Below are 20,423 nucleotides of genomic sequence, written 5' to 3'. Positions count from 1 at the left end.
GGCACGGCGGCGGCAGGAGGAAGGCAGCGCGGGAGCGCTGGGCCGCGGCCTGCTCGGCTAGGCCTTCGGCCCAGTCAGGCGGGATTTTTTTAAATAAATTCCACCGAATAAAAATCCTAAAAAAATATAAAAAAATTCGAAAAATGCTAAAAACAATTTTCACCATCTAAATAAAATATTTAGAACAAAGTGAACATTTTTCTGGTCTAAGGTGCAATTTTCAAAAAAATGCATATTTTTCTAATTCAAATAAAATAGCAATAAAATCCAAATATTTTTTTGATTTTAAAATTTTTCCTCCAATATTCCTCTCTTCTTGAAGAATTCATATTATCTTCTCTTTTTTAATTTTGATACTAGGATATTCAGAGAGAAAATTATTAAAACCAAAATGATCCTCTTTTCAAATTTGAGAAAAATTCAAATATGAAAATTTATGAAATCTCCAACTCTCTCCTTGGGTCCTTGAGTTTCTTAAGATTTCTAGGATTCCCACCAAAAATGCAAATAAAATATGATATGCATATGATGACCTATGTATAACATCCAAATTGAAAATTGGGATGTTACAATAATCATGTGAACTTGATATGTGTTCGATATTTTGATAGTATGTATGTTGTGATTCCCTTAGTGGTGTCATGTGAATGTCGACTACATGACACTTGACCATATTTGGGCCTAAGGAAATGCATTATGGAGTAGTTATTAGATGATGGGTTGCGAGAGTGACCGAAGCTTAAACCCTAGTATATGCGCTATTTCGTAAGGGACCGATTGGATCCAAAAGTTTAATGCTATGGTTAGAATTTATTCTTAGTACTTTTCTCGTAGTTGCAGATGCTTGCGAGAAGGTTAATCATAAGTAGGAGGTTTGTTCAAGTAATAACAACACCTAAGCACCGGTTCACCCACATATAAAATTATCAAAGTAGCAAACATGGATCGAACGAACATGATGAAAGTGACTAGATGAAATTCCCGTGTACCCTCAAGAACACTTTGCTTACTATAAGAGACCGTTTTGGCCTGTCCTTTGCCTCAGAAGGATTGGGCTATCTTGCTGCACTTTTGTTACTAATATAGTTACTTGCTCATTACAAATTATCTTGCTATCAAACTACTCTGTTACTTACAATTTCAGCACTTGCAGATATTACCTTGCTGAAAACTACTTGTCATTTCCTTCTGCTCCTCGTTGGGTTCGACACTCTTACTTATTGAAAAGAACTACAGTTGATCCCATATACTTGTGGGTCATCAAGGCTATTTTCTGGCGCCGTTGTCGGGGACTGAAGCGCCTTTGGTAAGGAAACATTTATACAGTGTGCTGAAATTTACTGTCACTTGTTACTATGGAAAACAATCCTTTGAGGGGTTTGTTCGGGGTATCTTCACCTCGACCGGAACCACAATTATATAACCCTCAACCTACTGCACCTACTGAAAATATTAAATATGAAATTCCTTCGGGTATGATAGAACAACTGCTAGCTAATCCTTATGTAGGAGACAGAGCCAAACATCCTGATATGCACTTGATATATGTGGAAAAAATTTGTGGATTGTTTAAGCTTGCAGCTTTACCCGGAGATGAAGTTAAGAAGAAAATATTCCCTTTATCTTTGAAGGGAAAAGCATTGGCATGGTATAGGCTATGTAATGATATTGGATCTTGGAATTGGAGTTCCACCAAAATTTTTATCCTATGCATCTAGTTCATCGTGATTGGAATTACATATATAATTTTTGGCCTCGTGAAGGAGAAAGTATCGCTCTAGCTTGGGGGAGTCTTAAGTCAATGTTATATTCATGCCCCAATCATGAGCTCTCAAGAGAAATTATTATCCATAATTTTTATGCTCGGCTTTTTCATAATGATCGATCCATGCTTGATACTTATTGTGCTGGTTCTTTTATAAAGAAGACTGTTGAATTCCAGTGGGATCTTTTGGAAAGAATTAAACGCAACTCTGAAGATTGGGAACTTGACGAAGGTAAAGAGTCAGACATTAAGCTTAAGTATGATTGTGTTAAATCTTTTATGAATACTGATGCTTTTCAAAGATTTAGCACTAAATATGGAATTGACTCTGAGATAGTAGCCTCCTTTTGTGAATCATTTGCTACTCATGTTGATCTCGCTAAAGAGAAGTGGTTTAAATATCACCCACATATTAAAGAAGAAATTAAAGAACTAGTACTAGCTAAAGAAGAATCTATACTTTATAATGTTGATCCAGTTGTTTCAACTGCTTATATTGAGAAACAACCTTTCCTTGTTTGGATAAAGGAACATGCTAAAGTTTCAATTGTGGTCAACAAAAGTTATATTAGAACACCTAAACCTGATGAACAAACTAAAGTAGAACCTAGTGTTGCTATGGTTAAGGATCTTCTGGAAGAAAATGTAGATGGGCATATTATTTACTTCTGTGAAGAAGCTGCTAGAATTGCCAAACCCGATAAAAAGGATAAACATAGATTTGTTGTTTGCATGCCCGTTGTCTCATTTAAAATAGGAGATCACTGTTATCATGGTTTATGTGACATAGGAGCTAGTGTGAGTGCTATTCCCTTTACCTTATATCAAGAAATTATGGATGATATAGCACCCGCAGAGATAGAAGACATAAATGTTATTATTAAACTTGCTAATAGAGACACTATTTCACCAATTGGGATTGTTAGAGATGTTGAAGTCTTATGTGGGAAAATAAAATACCCTACTGATTTTCTTGTTCTTGGTTCCCCACAAGATGACTTTTGTCCCATTATCTTTGATAAACCTTTCTTGAACACCGTTAATGCTCAAATAGATTGTGAGAAACAAACTATATGGTTTATTTGGTGGAAGATTATATGTTCAGATCCAATATGCTATTTAATACAACTCTGACTTGATCATGATTATCATTTGTGAGTAGTTACTTTTGTTCTTGAGGTCACGTGAGAAATCATGTTGCAAGTAATCATGTGAACTTGATATGTCACTACTGCAGGATGCTGCTAACCCGACACTACGATCAGAGACCCTTCGACGAAATTGTGTGCGATGCAATAATCGCAAACAATAGTGTAAAAACCGTCAAAAAGGTGCAAAACATTTGCGATGATAGATGCATCAAACACGGTTCAGATTTTAGTTGCGTGTGCGATGCAGGGCATACAACACAGTTCAATTAACTGTTTGTGACGATGAGGAACAAAAGAAACGGGCAGCCAGATGAAGGTGTGTGCGATATACAACATATGGTTAACTAGGGATGAACTGTTTGTGATTAGGAAACACAAAAGAAATGGTCAGCCAGATCAAGGTGTGTGCGATATACGGCATGCGGTTCACTCGGATGAACTGTTTGCTTTGAGCCAAGAGAATAGAAACAGTTCAATATAACAAGATGTGTGTGATACGCGGCAAACATGCATGTAATCAGAAATGTGTGCGAAGACCGATAATAACACAGACGATTGCTGCTAATAAGCCGTGTGTGTTGTGGGAAAACGCTTGGTGGTATACAATTGTCAGCGATTGATGAAATCATCACCGGCGGGTTCCCAAGTATGGTCCGTGTGCGATGTCATTGCACACAGAACAACAACATATGTACTTACAACTTATAATGACTTGATTCCATAAACAGATTGAACATCGAATTACATATGTGGCTAGTACACACATGACCTTTGCACACACAAAAGTATGTTCCAAAATTCCTAGGAAACTCAAATAATGTATAAAAAGGCAAAATGAGCAGTGAATAATTTCATATTTTTAGGATGACACTACTGTATATAGTTGCATGTTGCCTCTGTAAAATAAATCAAGGCGGGAAGAGATAGCGTATGTAATTTCATACACATAGGTGACAAGGTCCCTCTCGGAACCATGAGCCTTTTTGAGGGAAGCTTCGGTTTGTAAGAAGTTTGTACCAAAACTTGTCCCAAATTGGACTAATTTTTTAGCACAACATGTTCGTGCTATGTCATAACACCATGCTAAGTTTCATGATTTTGAGGCGAGTTTTGGATTTACAGTAAATTTAAAACCAGGTTTCTCAATGTTTACTGTCGAGTCGGCACCGCCCTGGATAGTTTTTTTCCTCGTGGGTCCCAAATGATAAATCCAAATATGTCACTACCATGCAACTTTTCTTATTAAGAATTACAACCCATTTGGTGTGCTAGCTGAAAATAAGTTTGTGGGTGCTGGTGGGCGCTAAGAACTTGCGGGTTCTGTAATGAACAAAGATCTCAAGGATCCCGCGAGAGTGATGTTCTTTCCCTATGTTGTGAATGCTTATAATTTATGTCTTAATTAAAGAAATGGCAAGCCATTGGCCCAGTATGAAAGAAAATATGGATCAAAACCGAGTTGAAAAGGGAAACAATATCTAACTCCAGCTTATAAACAGTACAAAAGCATGAGGATTAATTGCTCATCAGGTTTAGACAAAATCCAGATTGAACAAGACAATGTCATCTAACTCAACCAAAGTTTTCGGCAGTCACAATCCAATGGATCGGTCTGATCCATAAAATCAAGATCCCCGGCCAGAAATTCTACTGGTACATGATGACAAGCTGTTGTAAGCAGAAGCCGAGCACGATCAGAATCCCTTAGGTCCACCTAAAACTTCTTTTTATGTTGTTCAACACTTGCAGCCGTAAGAAATTTCTTGTCGAAAAACTTAATCCTCACGGACAATAGTGCCCTTGCATTCAACATGAAGAATGTGACCAAGCTGTTGTTTGCATTGTTGGATGCATATCCTTCCAGTGTTACTATCTTCAAACGAATGTCATGAGATCTGAGAAAATCCCGATGCTTCTTGAACCATCGATTGGTTATAATTTTTTCTCCATGTGATAGTGCCTAAATAGAGATGAAGATTGAAAACAATTAGTGTCTAAAAAAGATTATGGTGAAAGAGTGGTAGCTGAACAATTAATTATAGTACATTATATATGGGCTTTAAATGTGCATGAAATCATCACCTTTATATATAAATTCTTCAGACATGGAAAGCATTGCAGCAAGCCAATAATTGTGTTTAGATCAAAACACCACATACTGATATGTAAGGTCTTGACAAAATCCACCACCACTGATAGGATGGACAAGCTCTTCGTTGAGCATAGAACATAATATTAGTACCAAAAGTGTACTCCAAGATGATACTTAACTTATGCACACAAATGAAAAAGGCAGATTACAAAAGTTTACGTGAATAATATACAATACCTCAATAGGTGTGGAGCCAAACACCATCTTGAACCATCTAAAAGGATCACGAATTGCACCCAAGGTCTCCAGTTTAGGCGCAGAGACTAGTTATTTGCGAAGGTACTATACCAGAATCAAGGAGCAACCTTTGAAGTTAAGGGGCATCTTCGATGATGAGATCATGTCCAAAAAAACAAATTCCAATGCTTACAAGGTGGGGCGACTTTTTTTATTCAACAGATATGAATTTCCATTGCAAAAACAAGCATCAACCGCTCTAGGGTAGGGCAGCTGGAGTGGATGATGCTGTGCAATGCGGCCTCCGACAGATCAACAACCCACAAGTGCAAGTTTTTTTAGCAGTGGGAGTCGAAGCATTTGTACCAAATTGCCTGCTAGATGGCATCGGCAAAGTTGGCAGTGTGGAGAGAGGAGGAAAACCACATGATGGATATCGGTGGTGAGGGCATAGATACATCGGTTCGTGGTATGTTACATACATAGTCATTGTAGAACTCAAGCTGCCGGAGTTTATCGAATTAACGGGATGTCAGCCAGGCGGCCACCATGCAGGGTATGTCCAGCAGGTAGCATGCCAGGATGCGGATGCGTTGAACAGAGGCCTGGTGGGAGGAGATGATGGCTTCAGGGAGTCTAGAATAATCATCGAGAGATAGATGACGACAGTCGAGATTAAGAGGCGCGGTGCGCCACGGAGTGCGCCACTGAGATGCAGGACTTGTGTGCGGTAGCCATCTTTGGTGGGGAGAAGGGAGATGATCTCCCCAAGGATGCCATCTGGGATATCGCTGATGCGGTCCACCAGAGATTCTACTTGTTCCTCAGGTCTAGGGGGGCGCTTCTGGCCGCATAGCCGGGTCCAAGATCTACATCTGGCGGCGGCGCTGGCTGGAGCCTCATCTGTGTACATACCAATCTGAAAGAAAAAATGGCATAACATGTAGGACATTTGAAATCAATTCTTGAGATGAGGAATAAAAAAGGAACAAACATATAAGTAGGACATTCGAAATCAATTCTCAAGATCTGGCCACGAATTATTAGCACGCAAGCTAACCCTAGTCGGATTATTAGAAAAAATCATTTGTACAGAACAGACAATTAATCATTAACTCTATACGGATAACATTGGGTATATAGATGGGTATATAGATGACTAACCGGTTTTCCGTCGGAGTCGCAGTCGTTGCCGGAGTTAGTGTTGACCTCCAGCTCCGGCTGGGGGGGGGGGCACGACGGCGCCAACAAAGTCAAGGTCGTGCTGCTGCCCACACGAGACCTCGTCGGTAGCGACGGAAACCTCTGTGCCTAGCTTCACGCGTTGCATGGGTGCATCACCAGCCCCGCCGTCACCACTCCCTCCGATGGTGCGCTTTGATGGCATCATCATACACTCTAGAGTCCAGACGTTGGTGTCCACTATGGACCGGGGGTGCGGCCGCCTATTAAGACCGGCAGCTCGGGTGCGCAATTAGTACGGACTAGTGGGAGTGAGGCAGGCTGCGGTCAAAAGCTGTCTCGCCTCCCGGTGAGCCTGCGCGACAGACTTCTGCCATTCCTACCATCATTTAACACAGCTACTCACACGCCTCCCCGTCAATACACACACCTACACGCACACCTCCCGGTATGCCTGTGCGTCAGACTACTCGCATGCGTCCCGTCAACTCATGCCTGCTCGCATGGCACACGGGACGTGTGGCAGCCCATATATGTTTTGGTTTATTTTTTGCCGCTTTACTACTTAACTGAACCGTTCGGGTTGAAGAGATGCACAAATCCTGCGCTGAACAGCTCGCACGCTTCCCGATGAACCTGCGCACCAGACGGGTTTTGGATTTACTAGAATTTAAGAACCAGGCATCTCAACGTTTTGCCGGCAATCAACAGTGCCCTGGTGTTTGAAATTCATTCCCATTTCTTGCATGGGACCTAATTAAGCATGCACCCAAGGACACATATTTGACTTTTCAACCAATTTATATGCATTGGAACATGTGCACATATTTCAAATTTGAAATATGCACATAAAATGCCTAGAAAACCCAATTAATGTATAAAAATGTTCAAACGGGCCCCGAAAAATTCCAAAACTTAACACAACACTCCTGTTGTTCTATGTTGAGACTAGAATTTTTTTTAAAGCAATAAGAGGCAATATATATCGTTTCATCCCCAAAGGTGGCACGTTCGCTACCGAAACCACCAGGCTTGTTGTGAGAAGCTTATACCCAAATCTGCCCCAAATGGGACAACATCTTTACCACGCCATGGTGATGCCGCTCCATGATACCATGCCAAGTTTCATGAATTTCAGATGAGTTTTGGATTTACTAGAATTTCAAAACCAGGTATCTCAACGTTTTGCCGGAATTCAACAGTGCCCTAGTGTTTGAAATTCATTCCCATTTCTTGCCTGGGACCTAAGCATGACCCAAGCACATATTTGATTTTTTAACCAATTTATATGCACTTGAGCATGTGCATGTATTTCAAATTTGAATTATGCACATAAAATGCCTAGAAATCCCAGTTAATGTATAAAAATGTTCAAACGAGCCCCAACCAATTCCAAAACTTAACACAACACTCCTTTTGTTCTATGTTGACACTAGAATTTTTTTGAAAGCAATAAGAGGCAACAGATATCATTTCATCCCCAAAGGTGGCACGTTCCCTACCGAAACCACCAGGCTTGTTGTGAGAAGCTCTGGTTTGTGAGAAGCTTATACCCAAACTTGCCACAAATGGGAATTTTTTACCATGGCATGTTGATGACGCTCCATGATACCATGCCATGTTTCATGAAATACAGATGAGTTTTGGATTTACTAGAATTTAAAAACCGGGTATCTCAACATTTTACCGGCAATCAACAGTGCCCGAGTGTTTGAAATTCATTCCAATTTATTGCATGGGACGTAAGCATGCACCCAAGGACACATATTTGAATTTTCAACCAATTTATATGCACCTGAGCATGTGCATGTATTTCAAATTTGAATTATGCACATAAAATGCCTAGAAACCCTAGTTAATGTATAAAAATGTCCAAACGAGCCCCTAAAAATTCAAAAACTTAACACAACACTCCGGTTGTTTTATGTTGACACTAGAAATTTTTTGAAAGCAAAAAGAGGCAACAGATATCGTTTCATCCCCAAAGGTGGCACGTTCCCTACCGAAACCACCAGGCTTGTTGTGAGAAGCTCTGGTTTGTGAGAAGCTTATACCCAAACCTACCGCAAATGGGTCAAAAAATTTACCACGGCATGTTGATGCCGCTCCATGATACCATGCCATGTTTCATGAAATTCAAACGAGTTTTGGATTTACTAGAATTTAAAAACCGGGTATCTCAACATTTTGCCGGCAATCAACAGTGCCCAGGTGTTTGAAATTCGTTCCAATTTATTGCATGGGACGTAAGCATGCACCCAAGGACACATATTTGACATTTCAACCAATTTACATGCATTGGAGCATGTGCATGTATTTCAAATTTGACTTATGCACATAAAATGCCTAGAAAACCTAGTTAATGTATAAAAATGTCCAAATGAGCCCCTAAAAATTCCAAAACTTAACACAACACTCCAGTTGTTCTATGTTGAGTCTAGAAAATTTTTGAAAGCAAAAAGAGGCAACGGATATCATTTTGTCCCCAAAGGTGGCACGTTCCCTACCGAAACCACCAGGCTTGTTGTGAGAAGCTTATACCCAAACTGCCTCAAATGGGACAAAATTTTTACCATGGCATGTTGATGCCGCTCCATGATACCATGCCAAATTTCATGAATTTCAGACGAGTTTTTGATTTACTAGAATTTAAAAACCAGGTATCTCAACATTTTGCCGGCAATCAACAGTGCCCTGGTGTTTGAAATTCATTCCCATTTCTTGCATGGGACGTAAGGATGCACCCAAGGACACATATTTGACTTTTCAACCAATTTATATGCACTAGAGCATGTGCATGTATTTCAAATTTGAGTTATGCACATAAAATGCCTAGAAAACCCAGTTAATGTATAAAAATGTCCAAATGAGCCCCGAAAAATTCCAAAACTTAATACAGCACTCCGGTTGTTCTATGTTGACACTAGAATTTTTTTGAAAGCAATAAGAGGCAACGGATATCATTTCATCCCCAATGGTGGCACGTTCCCTACGGAAACCACTAGGCTTTTTGTGAGAAGCTCTGGTTTGTGACAAGTTTATACCCAAACCTGCGCAAAATGGGACAAAATGTTTACCATGGCATGTTGATGCCGCTCCATGATACCATGCCAAGGTTCATGAATTTCAGCCGAGTTTTGGATTTATTAGAATTTAAAAACCAGGTATCTCAACGTTTTGCCGGCAATCAACATTGCCCTGGTGTTTGAAATTCATTCCCATTTCTTGGATGGGACCTAAGCATCTACCCAAGGACACATATTTGATTTTTCAACCAATTTATATGCACTGGAGCATGTGCATGTATTTCAAATTTGAATTATGGACATAAAATGCCTAGAAAACCCAGTTAATGTATAAAAATTTCCAAATGAGCCCCGAAAAATTCCAAAATTAACACAACACTCCTGTTGTTCTATGTTGAAACTAGAATATTTTTGAAAGCAATAAGAGGCAACGTATATCGTTTCGTCCCCAAAGGTGGCTCGTTCCCTACCAAAACCACCAGGCTTGTTGTGAGAAGCTCTGGTTTGTGAGAAGCTTATACCCAAACCTGCCTCAAATGGGACAAAAAATTTACCACGACATGTTGATGCCGCTCCATGATACCATGCCAAGTTTCATGAATTTCAGACGAGTTTTGGATTTACTAGAATTGAAAAACCAGGTATCTCAACGTTTTGCCGGCAATCAATAGTGCCCTGATGTTTGAAATTCATTCCCATTTCTTGCATGGGACCTAAGCATGCACCCAAGGACACATATTTGATTTTTCTACCAATTTATATGCACTGGAGCATGTGCATGTATTTCAAATTTGAATTATGCACATAAAATGCCTAGAAAACCCAGTTAATATATAAAAATGTCCAAATGAACCCCAAAAAATTCCAAAACTTAACAGAACACTCCTGTTGTTCTATGTTGACACTAGAATTTTTTGGAAAGCAATAAGAGGCAACATATATCGTTTCGTTCCCAAAGGTGCCATGGTGTTCGAAATTCATCCCCATTTCTTGCATGGGACATGAGCATAAACCCATAGACAGAAGCAGATAAAAGGTCCAGCAATTCAAACACCGTCTATTGCTACTGTAACCCAATTTTGTAATTCAAACCAAGATGGAAAATCAAGTAGACCCCACACGGTTTATAGTACGCCTATGGCTTACACGAGAAGGTGCGTCGGCTACAGTCCACAGTATTACTACCTCATAATCTTGAAAATACCTACCGCCTGGAAGGTTTTAAAGTTTGATAGCACACGATTAGTATGTGCGGACTATGTGCGATGTTTGATACTCCCGCTCTGCTTAAGTCCCTTGATTAAAATTTTTAGTAGCCCTGGCATTTTACTCCCGCCTCTGCATCCCTCGCAATCTAAAAAATATCTGCTCACCCTTGATCCAAATTTTCAGTAGCCCCGCCTTGTTAGTCCCGCCTAGTAAAATTTTCAGTTGCCGCAGTATTTCCTCAAACACCTCCTTAACCCCCCTCCACACACACCACACACACAGACACACACAACACACTCCCCAAAACCTCCGCTCACACAGACACACACCACACACTCCCGAAAACCTCCTCTCACACAGACACACACCACCCTTGAAATCATTGGTAGGTCGCCTCCATCCTCAACCTTTGCCTATGTGCCGGAGAGATCGAGGAGCCAATGGGCAAAAAGAGGTTTATCGTGGCCTTTTCGCCCGACGCTGGTGAGGTAGCTGTCGAGGTGTCCCCGTCATCCTCCGCGGGCTTGATCCGCCGTTGTCGGTCCCCTGATCCTCCCGCTGCCACGCCCCTACGCCAGTCCGAGGACTTCCCCTTCCTCCCTCGGCCCCGGCAGCCGACGAGGTCCTACCTCGGGGTCCGACATCGGCGGTGGGGGACATGGGTCGCTGATATTACAGATCGGGAGACCCACACCCACCGGTGACTCGGTAGCTTCCACACGGCCGAGCTCGCGGCCATGGAGTATGACCGCTGGTAGGTCCGCTACCACGGCGCGACGGCTAGGATCAATTTCCCCTTCGGCACATGTGCGGTCGATCTTGTTTCGCCGGAGCCAGGGGTGGTGAGCTCCGCTGCGGCGCGGAAGGACCGCGAGGCGTGGGAGCGCCTCGAGGCCGAGGTCGCCGATGAGGCCTACATGCAAGACCTCCGCCGGCAGCACCCGGAGCTCATGGAGGCGAAGCAGATGATCTTTGCCGGCGCGGAGGGCGGCAAGGTTATCACGCTCTCCTTCGATGACGAGGTCGAATGCGGCGAGGACGGCGCCGCAGAGGGTAGCAAGGATATCGTGCTCTCCTTCGATGACGAGGTCGAAGGCGGTGGCAACGACGGCGTGGAGGGTGTCGAGGTGGGCCCCGAGGATGAGGAGATCGACGTCGACGAGTGGAGGAGTGCCTTCCCCAATGACCCTAACGAAGGCACCGGCCTGGACCCAGCTTGCGGCACACCATACATGACAAGGAAGGATTGGCTCGACCTCTACTTCGATCAAAACTAGTTTAGCGTAGTTTAAATTTATGTTTTCTGTTCGGTTATTCAAAACTATCTATGTTTATGTTTGAATGCATGCTAGTTTTAGTTGAACCTGCTTTGAACTTGACCAAATTGAAGTTTACAACCTTAAGTTTAGGGTTTGAACTTGTTCAGCAACCGGAATGTCTGTGGCCTCTTTCTTTACCATTTGTAATAATACAAGTGTAAAACCCTGGTTCATCATTCTTTATTTGGTGCTGATGTAATTCTTAAACATATGTACCAGTGAATCGAATAATGCATTGGTTGTTCGAACCTGATGGATATGAATAAAGCTATAGCCCACTTTCAAGTTTAAATTAGGTACAATTTTAAATAGCAGCAATTAAATTAGGGCAAAATTACGGTGTGTAGGTCATTACGACGCACACGGTTAATAAAGCACAGCGTGTGCAATATACATCATAATCCAACACGGTTCACGGAGAGGAAACATGTGTAACAATGCACACAGTTACCATTTGCAAAGCGTGTGTGATGTCAGACACTATCACATACGGTGCGGGAAAACTAAATGTGTGTGATTGTCCACCTACCATACACGGTTTATAATCATGAACTGTTTGTGATATGCCAGGCATCGTAAAACTCCCGTGTCTGGAATCTGTCTGGTTTTAGGTAAAACCACAAAACTCCGACTGCGATGGCAATGCGAGCACAAACGAGTAGCAAGGATCAAGCGTTTGGGATATTCGAGATATCGGAAACAGTTATATAGGGACAACTGTATGCATCAAGGCTCCCTATCCCCGACGGTTTCTGGGTCATGTGGGAAGGACCCCCCCTATCGCCGTCACTCACTAGGTGACGGTTCCAAATGCCGTCGCGGAAAGGGTTTAAAAACCGTTTGTATAGCACCAACGCGTACCAGTGTGTGTTCGATATTTTGATAGTGTGTATGTTGTGATTCCCTTAGTGGTGTCATGTGAACGTCGACTACATGACACTTCACCATATTTGGGCCTAAGGGAATGCATTAATTGTGGAGTAGTTATTAGATGATGGGTTGCGAGAGTGACAGAAGCTTAAACCCTAGTTTATGCGCTATTCCGTAAGGGACTGATTGGATCCAAAAGTTTAATGCTATGGTTAGCATTTATTCTTAATACTTTTCTCGTAGTTGCGGATGCTTGCGAGAGGGTTAATCATAAGTAGGAGGTTTGTTCATGTAAGAACGACACCTAAGCACCGGTCCACCCACATATCAAATTATCAAAGTAGCGAACATGGATCGAACCAACATGATGAAAGTGACTAGATGAAATTCCTGTGTACCCTCAAGAACGCTTTGCTTACTATAAGAGACTGCTTTGGCCTGTCCTTTGCCTCAGAAGGATTGTGCTATCTTGCTGCACTTTTGTTACTACTATCGTTACTTGCTCGTTAGAAATTATCTTGCTATCAAACTACTCTGTTACTTACAATTTCAGCACTTGCAGACATTACCTTGCTGAAAACCACTTGTCATTTCCTTTTGCTCCTCGTTGGGTTCAACACTCTTACTTATCAAAAAGAGCTACAATTGATCCCATATACTTGTGGGTCATCAATAAGTATGTGAGTTCTTTATGACTAATGTTGAGTCCATGGATTATACGCACTCTCATCCTTCCACCATTGCTAGCCTCTCTAGTGCCGCACAACTTTCGCCGGTACCATAAACCCACCATATACCTCCCTCAAAATAGCCACCATACCTACCTATTATGGCATTTCCATAGCCATTCCGAGATATATTGCAATGCAACTTTCCACCGTTCCATTTATTATGACACGTTCCATCATTGTCATAATGCTTTGCATGATCATGTAGTTGACATCGTATTTGTGGCAAAGCCACCGTTCATAATTCTTTCATACATGTCAATATTAATTCATTGCACATCCCGGTACACCGCACGAGGCATTCATATAGATTCATATTTTGTTCTAAGCATCGAATTGTAATTCTTGAGTTGTAAGTAAATAAAAGTGTGATGATCTTCATTATTAGAGCATTGTCCCATGTGAGGAAAGGATGATGGAGGCTATGATTCCCCCACAAGTCTGGATGAGACTTCGGATGAAAAAAAGAGGCCAAAAAAGGAGAGAAGGCCCAAATAAAAAAGATGAGAGAAAAGAGAGAAGGGACAATGTTACTACCCTTTTATCACACTTGTGCTTGAAAGTAGTACCATGATCTTCATGATAGAGAGTCTCCTATGATTGTCACTTTCATATACTAGTGGGAGTATTTCAGTATAGATCTTGGCTTGTATATTCTAATGATGGGATTCCTCAAATTGCCCTAGGTCTTCACGAGCAAGCGAGTTGGATGCGCACCCACTTAGTTTCTTTTTGAGCATTCATAAACTTATAGGTCTAGTGCATCCGTTGCATGGACATCCCTACTCACTCACATTGATATCTGTTGATGGGCATCTCCATAGCCCATTGATATGCCTAGTTGATGTGAGACATCTCCATCTTTTTGTCTTCTCCACAACCACCTTCTATTCCACCTATAGTGCTATGTCCATGGCTCATGCTCATGTATTGCGTGAAAGTTGAAAAAGTTTGAGAACATCAAAAGTATGAAACAATTGCTTGGCTTGTCATCGGGGTTGTGCATGATTTGAATATTTTATGTGATGAAGATGGAGCATAGCCAGACTATATGATTTTGTAGGGATAAGCATTCTTTGACCATGTTATTTTGAGAAGACATAATTGCCTTGTTAGTATGCTTGAAGTATTATTGTTTTTATGTCAATATTAAACTTTTGTTTTGAATCTTATGGATCTGAACATTCATGCCACAATAAATAAAATTACATGGATATATTTTAGGTAGCATTCCAGATCAAAAATTCTTTTTTTATCATTTACCTACTCGAGAATGAGCAAGAACTAAGCTTGGGGATGCTTGATACGTCTCTAACATATCTATAATTTTTTTATTTTTCCATGCTATTATATTATCTATTTTGTATGTTTTATATGCATTATTTTGCTATTTTATATTATTTTTGGGACTAACCTAATAACCTAGAGCCCAGTGCCAGTTCCTGTTTTCCCCCTATTTTTGAGTTTCACAGCAAAGGAATACCAAACGGAGTCCAAACGGAATAAAACCTTCCCGGTGATTTTTCTTGGACCAGAAGACAACCAGGAGACTTGAAGATGAAGTCGGAGGAGCCACGAGGCGGCCACAAGGACGGAGGGCACGCCCCCACTCTTGTGGGCCCCTCGTGCACATCCTGACCTAATTCTTTCGCCTATATATTCCCATATATCCCCAAACCACCAGAGGCATCCACGAAAACAATTTTCCACCGCCGCAACCTTCTGTACCCGTGAGATACCATCTAGGGACCTTTTCTAGCACCCTGCCGAAGGGGGATTCGATCATGGAGGGCTTCTACATCAACTCTATTGCCCTTCCGATGAAGCGTGAGTAGTTTACCACAGACCTACGGGTCCGTAGCTAGTAGCTAGATGGCTTCTTCTCCCTCTTCGGTTCTCAATACCGTGTTCTCCTCGATGTTCTTGGATATCTATTCGATATAATAATTTTTTGTGGTGTGTTTGCCGAGATTCGATGAATTCTGGATTTATGATCAGCTTATCTATGAATATTATTTAAATCTTCTCTGAATTCTTTTATGCATGATTTGATATCTTTGTAATTCTCTTCGAACTATCGGTTTGGTTTGGCCAACTAGATTGGTTTCTCTTGCAACGGGAGATGTGCTTAGCTTTGGGTTCAATCTTGCGGTGTCCTTTCCCAGTGACAGTAGAGGCAGCAAGGCATGTATTGTATTGTTGCCATCAAGGATAAAAAGATGGTGTTTTCATCGTATTTCTTGAGTTAATTCGTCTACATCATGTCATCTTACTTAATGCATTATTCCATTTTTATGAACTTAATACTCTAGATGCATGCTGGATAGCGGTCGGTGTGTGGAGTATGAAGGAAATATGCCCTAGAGGCAATAATAAAGTTGTTATTTATATTAACTTATATCATGATAAATGTTTATTATTCATGCTAGAATTGTATTAACCAGAAACTTGATACATTTGTGAATACATAGACAAAACAAAGTGTCCCTAGTATGCCTCTACTAGACTAGCTCGTTAATCAAAGATGGTTAAGTTTCCTGACCATAGACATGTGTTGTCATTTGATAAATGGGATCACATCATTAGGAGAATGATGTGATCGACAAGACCCATCCGTTAGCTTAGTATAATGATCGTTAAGTTTTATTGCTATTGCTTTCTTCATGACGTATCCATATTCCTCTAACTATGAAATTATGCAACTCCTGAATACCAAAGGAACACCTTGTGTGCTATCAAACGTCACAACGTAACTGGGTGATTATAAAGATGCTCTACAGGTGTCTCCAAAGGTGTTTGTTGGGTTGGCATAGATCAAGATTAGGATTCGTCTCTCCGTGTATCAGAGAGGTATCTCTGGGCCCTCTCAGTAATGCACATCACTATAAGCCTTGCAAGCAATGTGACTAATGAGTTAGTTACGGGATGATGGATTACGGAACGAGTAAAGAGACTTGCCGGTAACGAGATTGAACTAGGTATGAGGATACCGACAATCGAATCTCGGGCAAGTAACATATCGATGACAAAGGGAATGACATGTGTTGTTATTGCGGTTTGACCGATAAAGATCTTTGTAGAATCTGTAGGAACCAATATGAGCATATAGGTTCCGCTGTTGGTTATTGATCGGAGATGTGTCTCAGTCATGTCTACATAGTTCTCAAACCCGTAGGGTCTGCACGCTTAACATTTGATGATGATTTGTATTATGAGTTATGTGTTTTGGTGACCGAAGATTGTTTGGAGTCCTGGATGAGATCATGGAGATGACGAGGAGTCTCGAAATGTTCGAGAGGTAAAGCTGGATATATTGGACGATAGTATTTGGACACCGGAATGGTATCGGGATGTTTTGGGTATTTATCAGAGTACCGAGGGGTTACCGAAACCCCTCGGGGAAGTAATGGGCCAACATGGGCCATAGGGGAGAGAGAGGGGAGCCCACAAGGGGTGGCGCACACCCCCCATGGCCTATCCGAATTTGACAAGGGGAAGGGGCGCGACCCCCCTTTCCTTTTCCACTCTCCCTCTCCTTCCCTCTTTCCCACTCCATGAGAAGGAAAAAGGGGGGCGAATCCTACTAGGACTGGAGTCCTAGTAGGACTCCCCCCTCGTGGCGCGCCCCTGGTGGCCGGCCTCCTCCTCTCCCTCCTTTATATACGTGGGCAGGGCACCCCTTGGAGATACACCAATTGTTCCAAGCCGTGTGCGGCGTCTCTCTCCACGGTTTACTCCTCCGGTCATAGCATTGCAATGCTTAGGAGAAGCCCTGTGCAGATCACGTCACCATCACCGTTACCACGCCGTCGTGCTGACAAAACTCTCTCTCGACCCTCTGCTGGATCAAGAATTCGAGGGACGTCATCGAGCTAAACGTGTGCTGAACTCGTAGGTGTCGTACGTTCGGTACTAGATCGGTTGGATCGCGAAGACGTTCGGTTACATCAACCGCGTTATACTAACGCTTCCTCTTCGTTCTACGAGGGTACATGGACAAATTCTCACCCTATCGTTCCTATGCATCTCCTAGATAGATCTTGCGTGAGCGTAGGAATTTTTTGAAATTTCATGCAACGTTCCCCAACAGTGGCATCCGAGCCAGGTCTATGTGTAGATGGTATGCACGAGTAGAACACAAAGAGTTGTGGGCGATAATAGCTGGTGACGATGGAGATCATGACATTGCTTTGGAGATGGAGATCAAAGGCACAAGATGATGATGGCCATATCATGTCACATATTTTGATTGCATGTGATTTTATCTTTTATGCATCTTATTTTGCTTAGTACGGCGGTAGCATTATAAGATGATCCCTTAACAAAATTTGAAGGTATAAGTGTTCTCCCTGAGTATGCACCGTTGCGAAAGTTCATCGTGCTGAGACACCACGTGATGATCAGGTGTGATAGGCTCTACGTTCACATACAACGGGTGCAAGACAGTTTTGCCCATGCGTAATACTTGTGTTAAACTTGACGAGCCTAGCATGTACAAACATGGCCTCAGAACACTGAATACCAAAAGGTCGAACATGAATCATATATATAGTAGATATGATCAACATAGAGATGTTCACCATTGATGAGTACTCCATCTCACATGATGATCGGACATGGTTTAGTTGATTTGGATCACGTATCATTTAGATGACTTGAGGGATGTCTATCTAAGTGGGAGTTCTTAAGTAATATGATTAATTGAACTTATCATGAACTTAGTCCTGATAGTATTTGCATATCTATGTTGTAGATCAATAACTTGCGATGTAGCTCCCCATTTATTTTTGATATGTTCCTAGAGAAAAATAAGTTGAAAGATGATAGTAGCAATGATGCGGACTGGGTCCATGATCTAAGGATTATCCTCATTGCTGCACAGAAGAATTATGTCCTTGATGCACCGCTAGGTGACGAACCTATTGCAGGAGCAGGTGCAGACGTTATGAACGTTTGGCAAGCTCGGTATGATGACTACTTGATAGTTTAGTGCACCATGCTTTACGGCTTAGAACCAGGACTTCAAAAACATTTTGAACGCCACGAAGCATATAAGATGTTCCAAGAGCTGAAATTGGTATTTCAGACTCATGCCCGAGTCGCGAGGTATGAGACCTCTGACAAGTACTTTGCCTAGAAGATGGAGGAGAATAGCTCAACCAGTGAGCATGTGCTCAGATTGTCTGAGTACCACAATCGCTTGAATCAAGTGGGAGTTAATCTTCCAAATAAGATAGTGATTCACAGACACTAGTGCAGAACCGGGCTTTAGCGCCGGTTCGTAAGGGCCTTTAGTGCCGGTTCTGCAACTGGCACTAAAGAGTGGAGACTAAAGGCCCCCCTTTACTACCGGTTCGGCACGAACCGGCGCTAAAGTGCCACCACGTGACACGAGCCAGGCCCGGGTGCTGGTAGACCATTAGTACCGGTTGGTAGCACCAACCGGTACTAAATGTTTGGGGGGGTTTTGGTTTTAATTTTTATTTTTCCATTAATTTTGTGTTTTCCATTAAATTCTTTTTTGTTTGCTGGTATTTTATGATACTACATATTGTACACGTTATGCATATATATAAATAGATTTTCTCGTAGAACCAATCATATATATATATAATCGAATGTCTCACAACCACTATTAATTATCACACATACACATGTATATATATAAAATTTCTCCTACATGTTGCCTTGGTGCCTTCGGAGCACGATGACAAGTGGTTCATGGGGGTGGTAGCGGGTAATAGTATTCTCCTTTGGGATCTATGACCTGGTCGAGCAAAAATCCCGCTATTTCCTCTTGAAGTGCTCGTATGCGCTCCGTTGGTAGGAGCTGCTCCCGCACCTCTCTGAACTGTTAAGAAGGAGATCAATATGCATGTGTATTAGCTGCGTGACTAGATATCGATAATGGTGTAAAAAAGTTGTGAATTGTTTTTGGCAAACGTACCCAGTCCTGTCTATCAGATCTGCTCCTTTTGGATGCCATCATGCGAATGTTCTCGCAAACGTAGAATGCACACAGATCAGTCCCCGGCGCCTGCTTCAGGGCCTTTACGAGAATTGAATTTAATCAGGTAATACTTACTCAAGCATGTTAGTTAATTAATGATATTGAAACAAGAATTAAAGAGATGGTAGCTAGCTAGCTAGTACTACTTAATTACTTACCTTGGGTCAATACCAAATTTGCTTTTGTCGCCATTTTCCTGGAGTCACCTTGATGTACTTTGCCCAAGCCCTGCCCGTCGGCAAAGAAAATTAAGGGGTTATTAAAAATAGTTCATATCAGGAAATGACGAACTAAATAGGCCGAGACGATATAGTTAATAATGATTGAAATTACCTGTCGTCTATCCCCTTCAAGATGCTGTATTCACTATCTTTATTAAGTAGCGAGTCTAGTACTTGAACTTTTCCTTCGTCAACTTTAATGTCTAACAAGATCCAGTGATACCTGCATGCGCATACATTTGCATGTATAAATTAAGCGGGCATGTGCATAACACTAATCGCTAAACCCTATACACTTATTAACATCTAGCTAGTAAGCAAAAATAGAATTTGTAGTACAAGACAGTGTGACTCACTCGAAGTTGTAAGGAAGTAGTATATCTTCATTGCTATTGAGGCACTTCAAGAACTCTAGCATGTTTTTCTCTACATATTGCCTACAATATTCCAATTTCCATGTGTATTCATTAATGGCATTTGGGTCAATGAACCCAATGCCATAGCGTCCACCTTTTTTCATTTCATACATCTTCATACTGCATAATACCACAGAAAAGAATATATATTGAGGATATATAATTACAGGTAATTAATGATCAATCAATGAGCACTA

The sequence above is a fragment of the Triticum urartu genome, chromosome 2 (assembly GCF_003073215.2).
Source record: "Triticum urartu cultivar G1812 chromosome 2, Tu2.1, whole genome shotgun sequence".
In the NCBI taxonomy this organism is placed as follows: Eukaryota; Viridiplantae; Streptophyta; class Magnoliopsida; order Poales; family Poaceae; genus Triticum; species Triticum urartu.
This window is presented reverse-complemented; position numbering follows the sequence as displayed.